General features: G+C 42.2%; 1 protein-coding gene across 1 annotated transcript in view; it reads right to left on the bottom strand.

Annotated features, from left to right (window-relative positions):
• The window catches only part of USH2A (usherin), a 571,481-nt gene that overhangs the window by 139,262 nt on the left and 420,050 nt on the right, over positions 1 to 12,169 (bottom strand). The gene's annotated exons all lie outside the window — the stretch shown is intronic.

Genomic DNA, 12,169 nt, shown 5'->3' with positions numbered 1-12,169 from the left:
GAATGCTTGATAGAGATCTTGTAGGTGTTTGTCTCTGTCTGAGGGGTTGGAGCAAATGCGGTTGTATCGCAGAGCTTGGCTGTAGACAATGGATCGTGTGGTGTGGTCAGGGTGAAAGCTGGAGGCATGTAGGTAGGAATAGCGGTCAGTAGGTTTCCGGTATAGGGTGGTGTTTATGTGACCATCGTTTATTAGCACTGTAGTGTCCAGGAAGTGGATCTCTTGTGTGGACTGGACCAGGCTGAGGTTGATGGTGGGATGGAAATTGTTGAAATCATGGTGGAATTCCTCAAAGGCTTCTTTTCCATGGGTCCAGATGATGAAGATGTCATCAGTATAGCGCAAGTAGAGTAGGGGAGTTAGGGGACGAGAGCTGAGGAAGCGTTGTTCTAAGTCAGCCATAAAAATGTTGGCATACTGTGGGGCCATGCGGGTACCCATAGCAGTGCCGCTGATTTGAAGGTATACATTGTCCCCAAATGTAAAATAGTTATGGGTAAGAACAAAGTCACAAAGTTCAGCCACCAGGTTAGCCGTGACATTATCGGGGATAGTGTTCTTGACGGCTTGTAGTCCATCTTTGTGTGGAATGTTGGTGTAGAGGGCTTCTACATCCATAGTGGCCAGGATGGTGTTCATCTTCCTAATAACATCATCTGGACCCATGGAAAAGAAGCCCTTGAGGAATTCCACCATGATTTCAACAATTTCCATCCCACCATCAACCTCAGCCTGGTCCAGTCCACACAAGAGATCCACTTCCTGGACACTACAGTGCTAATAAACGATGGTCACATAAACACCACCCTATACCGGAAACCTACTGACCGCTATTCCTACCTACATGCCTCCAGCTTTCACCCTGACCACACCACACGATCCATTGTCTACAGCCAAGCTCTGCGGATACAACCGTATTTGCTCCAACCCCTCAGACAGAGACAAACACCTACAAGATCTCTATCAAGCATTCTTACAACTACAATACCCACCTGTGGAAGTGAAGAAACAGATTGATAGAGCCAGAAGAGTTCCCAGAAGTCACCTACTACAGGACAGGCCTAACAAAGAAAATAACAGAACGCCACTAACCATCACCTTCAGCCCCCAACTAAAACCCCTCCAACACATTATCAAGGATCTACAACCTATCCTGAAGGATGACCCAACACTCTCACAAATCTTGGGAGACAGGCCATTCCTTGCCTACAGACAGCCCCCCCAACCTGAAGCAAATACTCACCAGCAACCACATACCACACAACAGAACCACTAACCCAGGAACCTATCCTTGCAACAAAGCCCGTTGCCAACTGTGCCCACATATCTATTCAGGAGACACCATCACAGGGCCTAATAACATCAGCCACACTATCAGAGACTCGTTCACCTGCACATCCACCAATGTGATATATGCCATCATGTGCCAGCAATGCCCCTCGGCCATGTACATTGGTCAAACTGGACAGTCTCTATGTAAAAGAATAAATGGACACAAATCAGATGTCGAGAATTATAATATTCATAAACCAGTCGGAGAACACTTCAGTCTCTCTGGTCACACGATTACAGACATGAAAGTTGCCATATTACAACAAAAAAACTTCAAATCCAGACTCCAGCGAGAGACTGCTGAATTGGAATTCACTTGCAAATTGGATACAATTAACTTAGGCTTGAATAGAGACTGGGAGTGGCTAAGTCATTATGCAAGGTAACCTATTTCCCCTTGTTTTTTCCTACCCCCCCCTCCCCCCGGATTTGTGCTGGAAATGGCCCACCTTGATTATCATACACATTGTAACGAGAGTGGTCACTTTAGATTAGCTATTACCAACAGGAGAGTGGGTTTGTGTGAGGCGGGGGGAGGGGGGGTGGAGAGAAAACCTGGATTTGTGCTGGAAATGGCCCAAATTGATTATCATACACATTGTAAGGAGAGTGATCACTTTAGATAAGCTATTACCAGCAGGAGAGTGGGGTGGGGGGAGGTATTTTTTCATACTTTGTGTGTATAAAAAGATCTTCTACACTTTCCACAGTATGCATCTGATGAAGTGAGATGTAGCTCACGAAAGCTTATGCTCAAATAAATTGGTTAGTCTCTAAGGTGCCAGAAGTACTCCTTTTCTTTTTGTAGATATAACATTTACACAACACTATGTATATCCTTCCTGGAAGAAACACACAATCCATGCTGCCACTCCCCTCTACTCTGTGCTACTATCTTGTGTACATGACACCTTTCCTTTTACTGTTCATGTAAGAAAATTAATTGTATTCTCAACTATCTTGTAAATTTCTGATCACCAGATTCCATCTGGCTTTTACGGGGGTGTGCAGTGCAGTGAGGTAAAAGGAATATAGAAAGCAAGGAACCACTGCCTCTGACTTTCCATGATCTGCAAAAAAGCCAGGCAGAAAGGCAGTGGCTCCGTCTCTCTCTCACCACAGGACCATACAATGCCCTGAAGGGGACAGAGATGGGTAAAGCATTATAAAGAATGGGTTCACCTTATAAAGGAGCGTTGTGATAGGCACAGTCCTTCTGCCATACAGTGCTCCTCTGAGAAGGTGAAGCTCTGCATCAACCCCAGTGCGGGGTTGTACTTAAATGACCTGTGGTTACTACTCCTTAAAAATAAAGCTGCGTGACGTCTGGTCAGTATTAAGCCACTGTTCCTTCTTTCAGAGTAGCAGCCGTGTTAGTCTGTATTCACAAAAAGAAAAGGAGTACTTGTGGCACCTTAGAGACTAACAAATTTATTTGAGCATAAGCTTTCGTGAGCTACAGCTCACTTCATCTGATGCATGCATGCATGCATCCGATGAAGTGAGCTGTAGCTCACGAAAGCTTATGCTCAGATAAATTTGTTAGTCTCTAAGGTGCCACAAGTACTCCTTTTCTTCTTCCTTCTTCACTCACATTTGTCACCAGATGGCAGATGGACCCAGAAGATTAGCTACAGTGTCTCTACCTTCCCAGGTCCCTAAAAGTAGCCTTGGCTCTATCAAATCAGCCAATATGTGTATCATGGCCCCAATGTAGATTGCATGAATCAGAAATTCTTCAGCCTTCCTAAGGGTATCCTCTGTTCCTCTTTTCATATTACTTCTCTTGGGACACCAGAGGCAGTATACAATCTAGTTATCCAAGTAAATGATGGCTTAAAACCTAGTCTTCAACCCTTCTCTATCTCTTTCTCACTGGCGGTCCACTCTGATGGTGCTTCTCTTTGTAATCTACCTAATTTGGTTTCTCTGGTTTCTTTCACAGGCTTCAGTTGCTTGTCAATGTTTCCTTGTCACCCAGGATGAAAAGCAATGAGAACTTCATCCATATATTGTCCCCCTGGACTTTGCAGAAATAGAAGTACTGCACATCTTTGAAATAGCCAGCACTGGATCCTGCAGTAGCCATTTTATAGTCCAGCTGATGTTCTTCCTTCAAGTAATGCCTTGAGTGTACTGGCCACAGCCACTCCACATGCCTCAAAGAAGTATTGTAAGACTCACTTTATTACTGATTGTAAAGTGTTTTGAGACCCTTGGATGGAAGGTGCTATGTAAGTGTAAAGTATAATTATTAATGTTTCTTCTTTCCCAACTGAACTCCCTTGGGAAATCCCCTGTCATATAACCAGCTATGTTCTCTGAGCCTCAGTAACTAGCTCCACACTCTTATCTAAAATAACTCAAGTCTTCCTGTCAGGATCTTCCAAAACCCCACACAGAGCTTCCCAAAAAAATCCCCAGTCAGAGCTAAAATACGTCTGGACTTTTTTATCTGGCGTTACCAATTGATGCACTTGGTACTATTATTATGTAGCTCCATAACATCCTCTGCAGCCAGCTGTAAATTGTGAAATAGCACTTTTTTGGCAGCACTCTCAAGACAGTTAGTTACTATTTGCATTGGTATTAAGCTCAAAGAATTTGCATTATCAACCCATAAAATAAATTGTATTCAAGTAGCGTTAGGATTATGTCACAAACCAAATCAGCAAAGGCATTGAAAGTAATGGCTAAAGGTTATTATTATCTCATCCTCTTATATTTAGGTGTGGCAGCACATACTGGATGTTGTAATGGTGCCCAGCAATTTGAGATCCTTGCAGTAATCAGACACAGGAGCCCAAACACTTGACCAGGTCTGAGATTCCACCCCGCAGAAGGCTGTGACATATGTACAGACTAGACAGCAGGTCCTTAGCTATAGTCGATGTACTTAAGATTGTTGTTACATTAATTCATTTGCAAATTGATACCTGTAAAAATCTTACTATCACACACACAGTGGTAAATCACTCTTGGGCTGTATTTTCTATGAACAGCAGGTGGTGATCGTGTTCCCTTTGCTCACTACAGGCATCCTTCAAAGCTACTAGCTGTGAGCACTTGGTTGCTCAGGCATGAGCTTGTGTAAGGTAGGGAGCAGCCATGTTTATCTATCTTATCACACACACACTCCTCCAGAGCCACCTATGAGAATGGCAAGCCTCAAAAGACTAGATGGAATTCTTATGAGCTATGAGCTTGTTAAAAACAGTTTTCTGCTTGTGGAGCAAGCACTGCAGCAATGACTGACCCTTGACATCCTCATAGGGGAACGAAATCTCTTCTATTAGTAAATGCTGCTATTTTTGGTTAATTGGTCCCCAATACTGTGTAAGTTCCCTGCTGTCCATTGGCCAGACCATAGGAACTGAAAATGCATCTCCTGGTGTTACATTATGGGGACCTGGTGCTGTGGTGAGAGTCCAATGAGGCCACTCACTCCTCTTCCCAAGCTGTTGCTTTCCTTGGACAATTAACACAGATGTGAATTTTAAAACCTGTGAGTAATAATTCTGTTTGCAGTGCTGTACGTTGCCCTAGTAGAAGAATTTGCATTTGGGATGTTATTGACCAAAGCTTACTATATTTCTGTATTGTCCTCTTTTTGGGGGGCAGATGTTGACCTGAGCATCTTGCCCAAGCCCTGAGTGAACCTAGAATGGACTTTGCAACACTGCTGCTAATGTTCACGTGAATGCTGACAGGCTTGTGGCCTGAATGGAATGTGCCTTGCGATGCTGCCTTCTATATTCTGTCTAAATGCTGTCCGAGAGTCCTGCCTGTGAGGTTCAGCTATTTCAGGAGGCTAGGTATAAAACCACTATTTTTGCAACTGTTCTTCTTAAAGAAATGAGTCCTGACAATGTTTTGAATAAAAGGCATGCATGTATTAATTATGATGAGTCAAGGGGCAAGCTTGCACTTCCTAGTAATGCCAGAGCTATGTTTGATTAGTTCATTAACAGCAGATTTATGTAGCTTGTCGCTGCTGAAAATAAAAGTACTGCAGCTGTATTAACACTTCCATTCAGTCTCGTTTTAGGCACTGAACTGTACACTGTGACCACTGTTGTTATTCAAACTCATGAGCCATTGCTTAATGAAATTATTTCCTTATACACCACTATTTTAATTATTTTTTTTCTTGCGACAGTCTCTGATTGCTTGCTTGGTTAAATTCAGGATGCACATAGCAACAGCAGGACAGTTCAGGTGGTATAGCTACACAGGCAATGCAGACGTGTATCTTAGCTGCTGGGTGGAGTGGTACCACACTCCACCAGTAATTTGAATATCTTCCTCCAACTCCAGAGGATGTCTGTTCAATTGGCTAAAGTCCTTTTAAAGATTTCAAGTGTGAATAGGATTGTGTGGGAAACACACATTAGTAACGACACCTAGGCAAGAGAGCGTTATGAACTTCAGCAGCTGAAAACACCGGCATAACAATCCTGGGACTGAAAAAGAGGTATTGTCACATAGTGTATATTTCATATGTGATTATACAAATGAGGCCCCTCCTGTCAGGCAAACCACAAATGTATTGTAAGCCAGGAGCTCGACACTCAGCTTTTCAGTATAGCTTGTCTTCTTATGGTTTTTGGTATTCAAGCATCACACACTTGTCCAATGATGGCACAAGAGTGTATTTTGATGAAGAAAGAAAGAAATGCCATCCCAAGGAGTTTTATTAGAATAAGTTCAAACAGGTTTACAAGATTCAACAAGTGCAGAACAAATTACCAGGACTAAACTTAGGACCTGATCCAAAGCCCATTGAAGTCAATGGGAGGCTTTGGATGAGGCTTTAAACTACTTCATTCATGGTCCTTTGCTTGTGCATGGATTTAAAATTAAACAGTGATTCACACAGAGTAAAAGATTATTTGACACATTGCATTCCTATTACTGAAGTGTGGGTTTCTTTGTTGGGGGTGGAATTGTGTTTTAACACTCTTATTTTGTATGTAAGGAAAAAAGAACACAATCCCTTTGTTCCAGTGTTCCATAACAACCCAACTGATATTGCAAAATGTCACCCTTTGATCAACAGATAAGGAAAAATGTTAACACATAACACTGGATCTCCAATTTAATTACATACAAATGGACTGATTGTCCTCTCACTTAATACCTGCACAAATCAAGTATAACCCCATTTAAGTCAATGGAGTTACACCAGGATACAACTGGTGTGCGAGGAAAATCAGGCCCATTGTCTCTTGCATAACATATACAATTAATAAAATGAGTAAAATGCCAGCTTGCTTGAGGGAGACTCCATGCCACATTTCAAAGGTGACTGCCAATGTTTCCCCAATTACCACTGGTTAAAGCGGGAGAAAGAAGGAGTGGAAGGAGAAGGAAAGAGAAGACGGCAGCTCAGCATTGGGTGTCCGTGACCAAAGTTAGATGGTTGCTCTTGGGCAAGCAGATGTGGTTGAAGAGGCGTGCGTTGGCTGAAGTAGTTGAGCTTAATGAAAAAGGGAGCAAGAGGAGTTGGGAGAAGCTGATTTTGGCTTAGGAGGGAGGGTATGAAGTAACCAAGTTTCACCTGAAGGAGGGTGAGAGGAAAAAGAAAGAACCAAATGTGGTTCAACACAGTAGCCTCTGAGGGTGCCACAGAAAGAACTCTGTAGCACAGCAATCGTGACAACTGCATTTGAAAATCCACAGGTTTTCTTCCAACTCTCATTACCCATTTAATCAGAGTCCATTCAGACTTAGCTGTGCCCCAACAGGTCCGTGTGGATATTGTCCCCCCAAAACATTCACACACAGCCTCGCTCTCCCGTCAGTGGCCAAACTATATGTGGATGCCTGGCTCAGAGGAAGGCAACAGAACACCATCAATATGTTGGGAGCGTTATTTGCATTTCAGAAGCAAAATGGGCAGGACATGCCCCTAGTCAGACATTCAAATGGTGCTAATCATGGATTTTTTGGTTTGCTGACAGTTGTAAAAAAAATCATGGGAAAAAATTGTTTTCAATCAACCCAAAATCAAAAATGTCCAGAATTTTTGGCCAATTAAAAAGTTGGGAAAAAAATTCATTTCAGGTTTCAGGACAAACAAAACATTTCATTTCGATTTCAGGCAATTTTAAAACTTAAAAAAATAAAAATAAAACAAAAGGACATTTCTAAAAACATGAAAAATCTAAACGTTTATTTTAGAAAATGTCAAAATGAAAGGTTTTGACTTTTTCAGATTTTTTTTTTTAGGGGTTGTTTGGTTTGGGTTTTATTTTTTTTAACTAAAATAATTTGCTGAAACAACATAAATCGATTAAAGTTTTTATTAACCTGTTTTCTCAAAAAAACTTCCAGCTGAAAAATTTCACCCAGCTGTATTCAAACGTATAAAGTGGTGATAGAGTGTCCCGCGGTGATTCCCATAGGCCCTTAGGGACTGTTGGCAATGTGTATTACAGCAGGCCAAGCACTAGCTTGTGAGGGGTATCCACAATCGAGGAAGATAGGGGGACAATACTTTCATCAAGTCACCTGCATGACTGAGTGGATACTTTATGTAGGTCTATGTGACATGGAAGTCTTTGCCCTTTGGACCACCTCAAACTGCCTGGGCACTTCCACGTCTGTAAGCACCCCTGGGTTATTTAGGGAGTCCTCTCCACCAGTTCACCAGTACAACCTCGGGCAGGAACATACAATTAGAAATAAACTTCCCGCTTAGCCCACTCTCTGGGGAGGGAGAGGGAAAGATCTCCTCCTCTCGATATTCTGTCTCCTGTGCTCCCCTCCCAGCCTTCCTCCCTTGCACTTTCTTCCCTGTCCTTTAACTGTTCCCACCTGAGAGCTGATTGCAGTCATTGGGTATGTCGACACTGAGATTAGAAAGAAAAAAAACAAAAACCAATACCCATGGCAGAGAGTCTCAGAGCCAAAGCTAAAAATTGCAGTGTAGGCATGGGGGCTCGGGTTGGAGCCTGGGCTCTCAGACCCACACCCTCATGGTTTCAGAGTCAGAACTCCAGCTCGAGCCCCAGTGCCTACACTGCAATTTTATAGCCCCAAATCCTCCACCCCAAGTCATCTGGCCAGAGCCAGCTACAGCCATGCTGTCGGTCTTTTATCCCAGGGTGAACTTACCTATTAGCTTATCAGTTTCCTGCCTAATCAAGCCATTAAGCATGCATCCTCCCCCCACTTTAAATCCACTCCAGGGGGTAGGGATAGTTAGTACCTTAGTGACCAGAATGCTGGGTCAGCTCTAGGCTGCTAGCACTCTGTCACCATCTATTTTAAATTATTCCCAGGGCTCTAATTCCACACTAATAGTAATAAATGTGACAGACCCAGACCAGTGGGGTACAAGAATCTGCTAGAAGGCAAATACACTGGCCACAGGATGAATAGTTTTCTGTTCCCTGAGTGACCAGAGCAGGGGCTGCACTAGAGCCATCAGGAACCTGCTAGAACCAATTAAGACAGGCAAGCTAATTAAGACACCTGGAGCCAATTAAGAACATACTAGAATCAATTATGGCAGGCAGACTAATCAGGACACCTGGTTTAAAAAGGACCTCCCATCAGTTAGTGGACGGTGTGCAAGGAGCAGGGAGTGAGAAGGTGTGCTGCTGGAGAATTGAGGAGTACAAGCGTGATCAGGCTTCAGGAGGAAGATCCTGCGGTGAGGATAAAGAAGGTGCTGGGGGGAGGCCATGAGGAAGTAGCCCAGGGAGTTGTAGCTGTAGCTGTCATGGAGCTGATACAGGAGACTTAGACAGTCGCTATCCGCAGGGCCCTGGGCTGGAACCCAGTGTAGAGGGCGGGCCCAGGTTCCTCCCAACTCCTGATTGGACACAGGAGGCGTTGACCTGGTCTGTGAGCAACACCAGAAGGGAAGGCCTAATTTGGAAAGGGATCTGGCCTGTCCCCGACCCACTAGGTGGGACAACAGAGACTGCGGAGATTGTTCTCCATTTCCCCCATGCTGGCCAGTGATGAGGTTAGCTGAGTGAATGGCAGGTTTGAGCCTCTAGCAGAAGCGGCCAAACTGAGGGCTGCCGTGAACCTCTGAGGTGAGTAAATCTGCCAAAAAGCACAGGACCCATCAGGGCAGAGGAGGAACTTTGTCACATAAATGCTTACCAATGCTTGTACTGCACCTAGCTCGATAGGACCAAATCCAGAAGAAGAAGAAGCGTCTTCTAGAAGTCTTGAGCACTACCAAAGTGCAAACAATACGTAATACAGCCTCTGGTGGAACGGACTCAGTAAATAAGAGTAGTGCTTACAAACATGAAGTGTCCTGTTTGTCATATGAGGATAACCACCTCAGAAGGTAGTTATGACACTAAATGTATTAGTGTTTGTGAGGTGCTCATTTAGGACCATGATGAACATCATAGCAGAAAAATAAAACTAAAAAAGATGTATTTAAAACATAGAAAATGCAAGTATCTATACAAGACTGTTCGAAGTGTTGTAGCCATGTTAATCCCAGAATCTTAGAGGAACAAGATGGGTGAGATAATATATTTTATTGGACTAACTTCTGTTGGTGAAAGAGAGCTATTCAGAGCCTTCTTTGGATCTATCACAACATATGCCATACCTCATCCAGTGCACTAAATGCCCCAATAGCAACTATGTGGGTGAAGCCAAATAATCATTACACTCCAATTAATTCACACAGAAAAATAATAAAAGACAAAAACACCACATCGCCCATGGGCAAACACTTTTCACAAAACCATCACTGCTTATCTGACCTTTCAGTCCTTGTCCTCAAAGGAAACCTGCACAACACCTTCAAAAGATGAGCCTGGGAGCTTAAACTCATAACTTTGTTAGACACTAAAAATCATGGTCTGAATAAAGACAGCAGATTTATATCTGGTTACAACAATCTGTAAGCCACTACCCCTCGCACCTCCTTGTTATCCTATGACTGGAGAAGTGTTATCGGGCCACTTCACCTTGGAATGTATTAACTACACGTGCTAAACAATCTGTTCCACTTTGTATTGAGTTGCAGCACTCTGCATACCTTTCCCAGACCTGAAGAAAAGCTCTGTGCAAGCTCGAAAGCTTGTCTCTTTCACCAACAGAACTTGATCCAATAAAAGATATTGCCTCACCACCTTGTGTCTCTCTCTACATGAGACTGAAATTTTCCATCCTAAGAGTCACTATGAAAACTGAGTGAAGAAAAACAAAGTAACCCACATTCATTGAGAAAAAATCTTTTAAAGTCAGTATTAATAATTCGGTGTAAGTAGCACAGGTAAGGGGTAGACACATATTTTTTTTCTTTACCTCATCCCTAGAAGTATTAAAAAAATGCTACATTTTATTAAACGTTTACATTTGTTTCTCAAAAAGTAAAAAACAAAAAGCCCCATACATTAATTTACGTTTCAGAACAAAATCATGCTCATAAGTCAGCAGTAAGGTTTCACAAACGCTAGGTGCATGGCACTCCATTGAATGCAACCCAAAGCTAAACCTGTGTCAGCTGGAATAATTTATATTTTGATCTGAATCCCTCAAATAACTCACTTTCTTAATTACTGTCTCCTCTGAAAGTGAATCTTGTGAATACACAGTTAGCTTTAGACACTGAACGCGGGATGATGCTGTTGACAAATAGGGACATTATTTCATTACATTAAATCTTACCCTCAAACTAAGAGTTTTCTACCTCATTTGTCAATAAAAACCATTTACAGACTCCTACTGTCTGGCTGCACTATTGATCCAACTCCTGAACAGCAACTAATATGATGATTAATCTGCAAATGACCATAATTTAAAAATATTCCTGATAAATCATGATAGTCCCATTCAGAGTTGCTCATTATTGTCATGTAAACAACCACCCACTTGTATCTGAATCTAAATAGATTTGCTGTAAAGCAGAATCAAGTCATTCAATCAAGGAAGAATTTGAAAGGCACCTAATCATCCCAATAAACAATTATTTGCCATGAAAATTATGATGAATGGTATGAGTTAAATGTACACCAGGAAGCTTTAATCTTCACTTCATGACCTTCCCCAGAGGTTTTTTCAAATAGACATGTGTACTACAGTGTAATTGCAAACCTAGAAACTTCACTATGATCTCTATTCTTCACACTATGACTACTTAGAACTTTATAGTGACAGTGCTGAAAGGACTTAGATCCTCATATACTTCAAAAAGCACAGTTCCTTACTACCCGAGTTAATGAAGTATCTCCTTTAGCTATTTGCAGTATAAAGCATTTGACACACCTCTGAGCAGTTCTGATTGTATCCACTCAAGGGCAGTGGTACACAAACACTAACTAGTTAATTAAAGGTTTTAGAGTAGCAGCCGTGTTAGACTGTATTCGCAAAAAGAAAAGGAGTACTTGTGGCACCTTAGAGACTAACAAATTAGTCTCTAAGGTGCCACAAGTACTCCTTTTCTTTTTAGTTAATTACAGGATTTCTTCTGATTAGGATAAATTGTAGTAGAGGGAGTTTATACTTTTCCTGGGAAAATTTCTCAGAGAAAAAGGTTCATATAGCCATAGATTTTAAGACTATAAGGGACCATTAGATTTTCTAGTCTGACCTCCTTTTTCAACACAGGCCACGCACGGAACTTCACCCAGTTATGCCTGTAAAGCCCAATAACTTACGTTTGACTAAAACATCTCTTCCAGAAGGGCATCCAGCCTTGATATGAAGACATCGAGAAGTGGAGAATCCTCCACTCTCCTGGGGAGTTTGTTCCAATGGTTAATCACTCTTATTGTTAAAAATTGTGCCTCATTAACAATTTGAATTTGTCTGGCTTTAATTTCCAGGCGTTGGTTTGTGTTATGCCTTTCTC

This window comes from Chelonia mydas, chromosome 3 (assembly GCF_015237465.2).
Source record: "Chelonia mydas isolate rCheMyd1 chromosome 3, rCheMyd1.pri.v2, whole genome shotgun sequence".
Classification (NCBI taxonomy): domain Eukaryota; kingdom Metazoa; phylum Chordata; order Testudines; family Cheloniidae; genus Chelonia; species Chelonia mydas.
The sequence above is the reverse complement of the archived record's forward strand: the minus strand, read 5'-3'. Positions and strand labels throughout refer to the sequence as shown.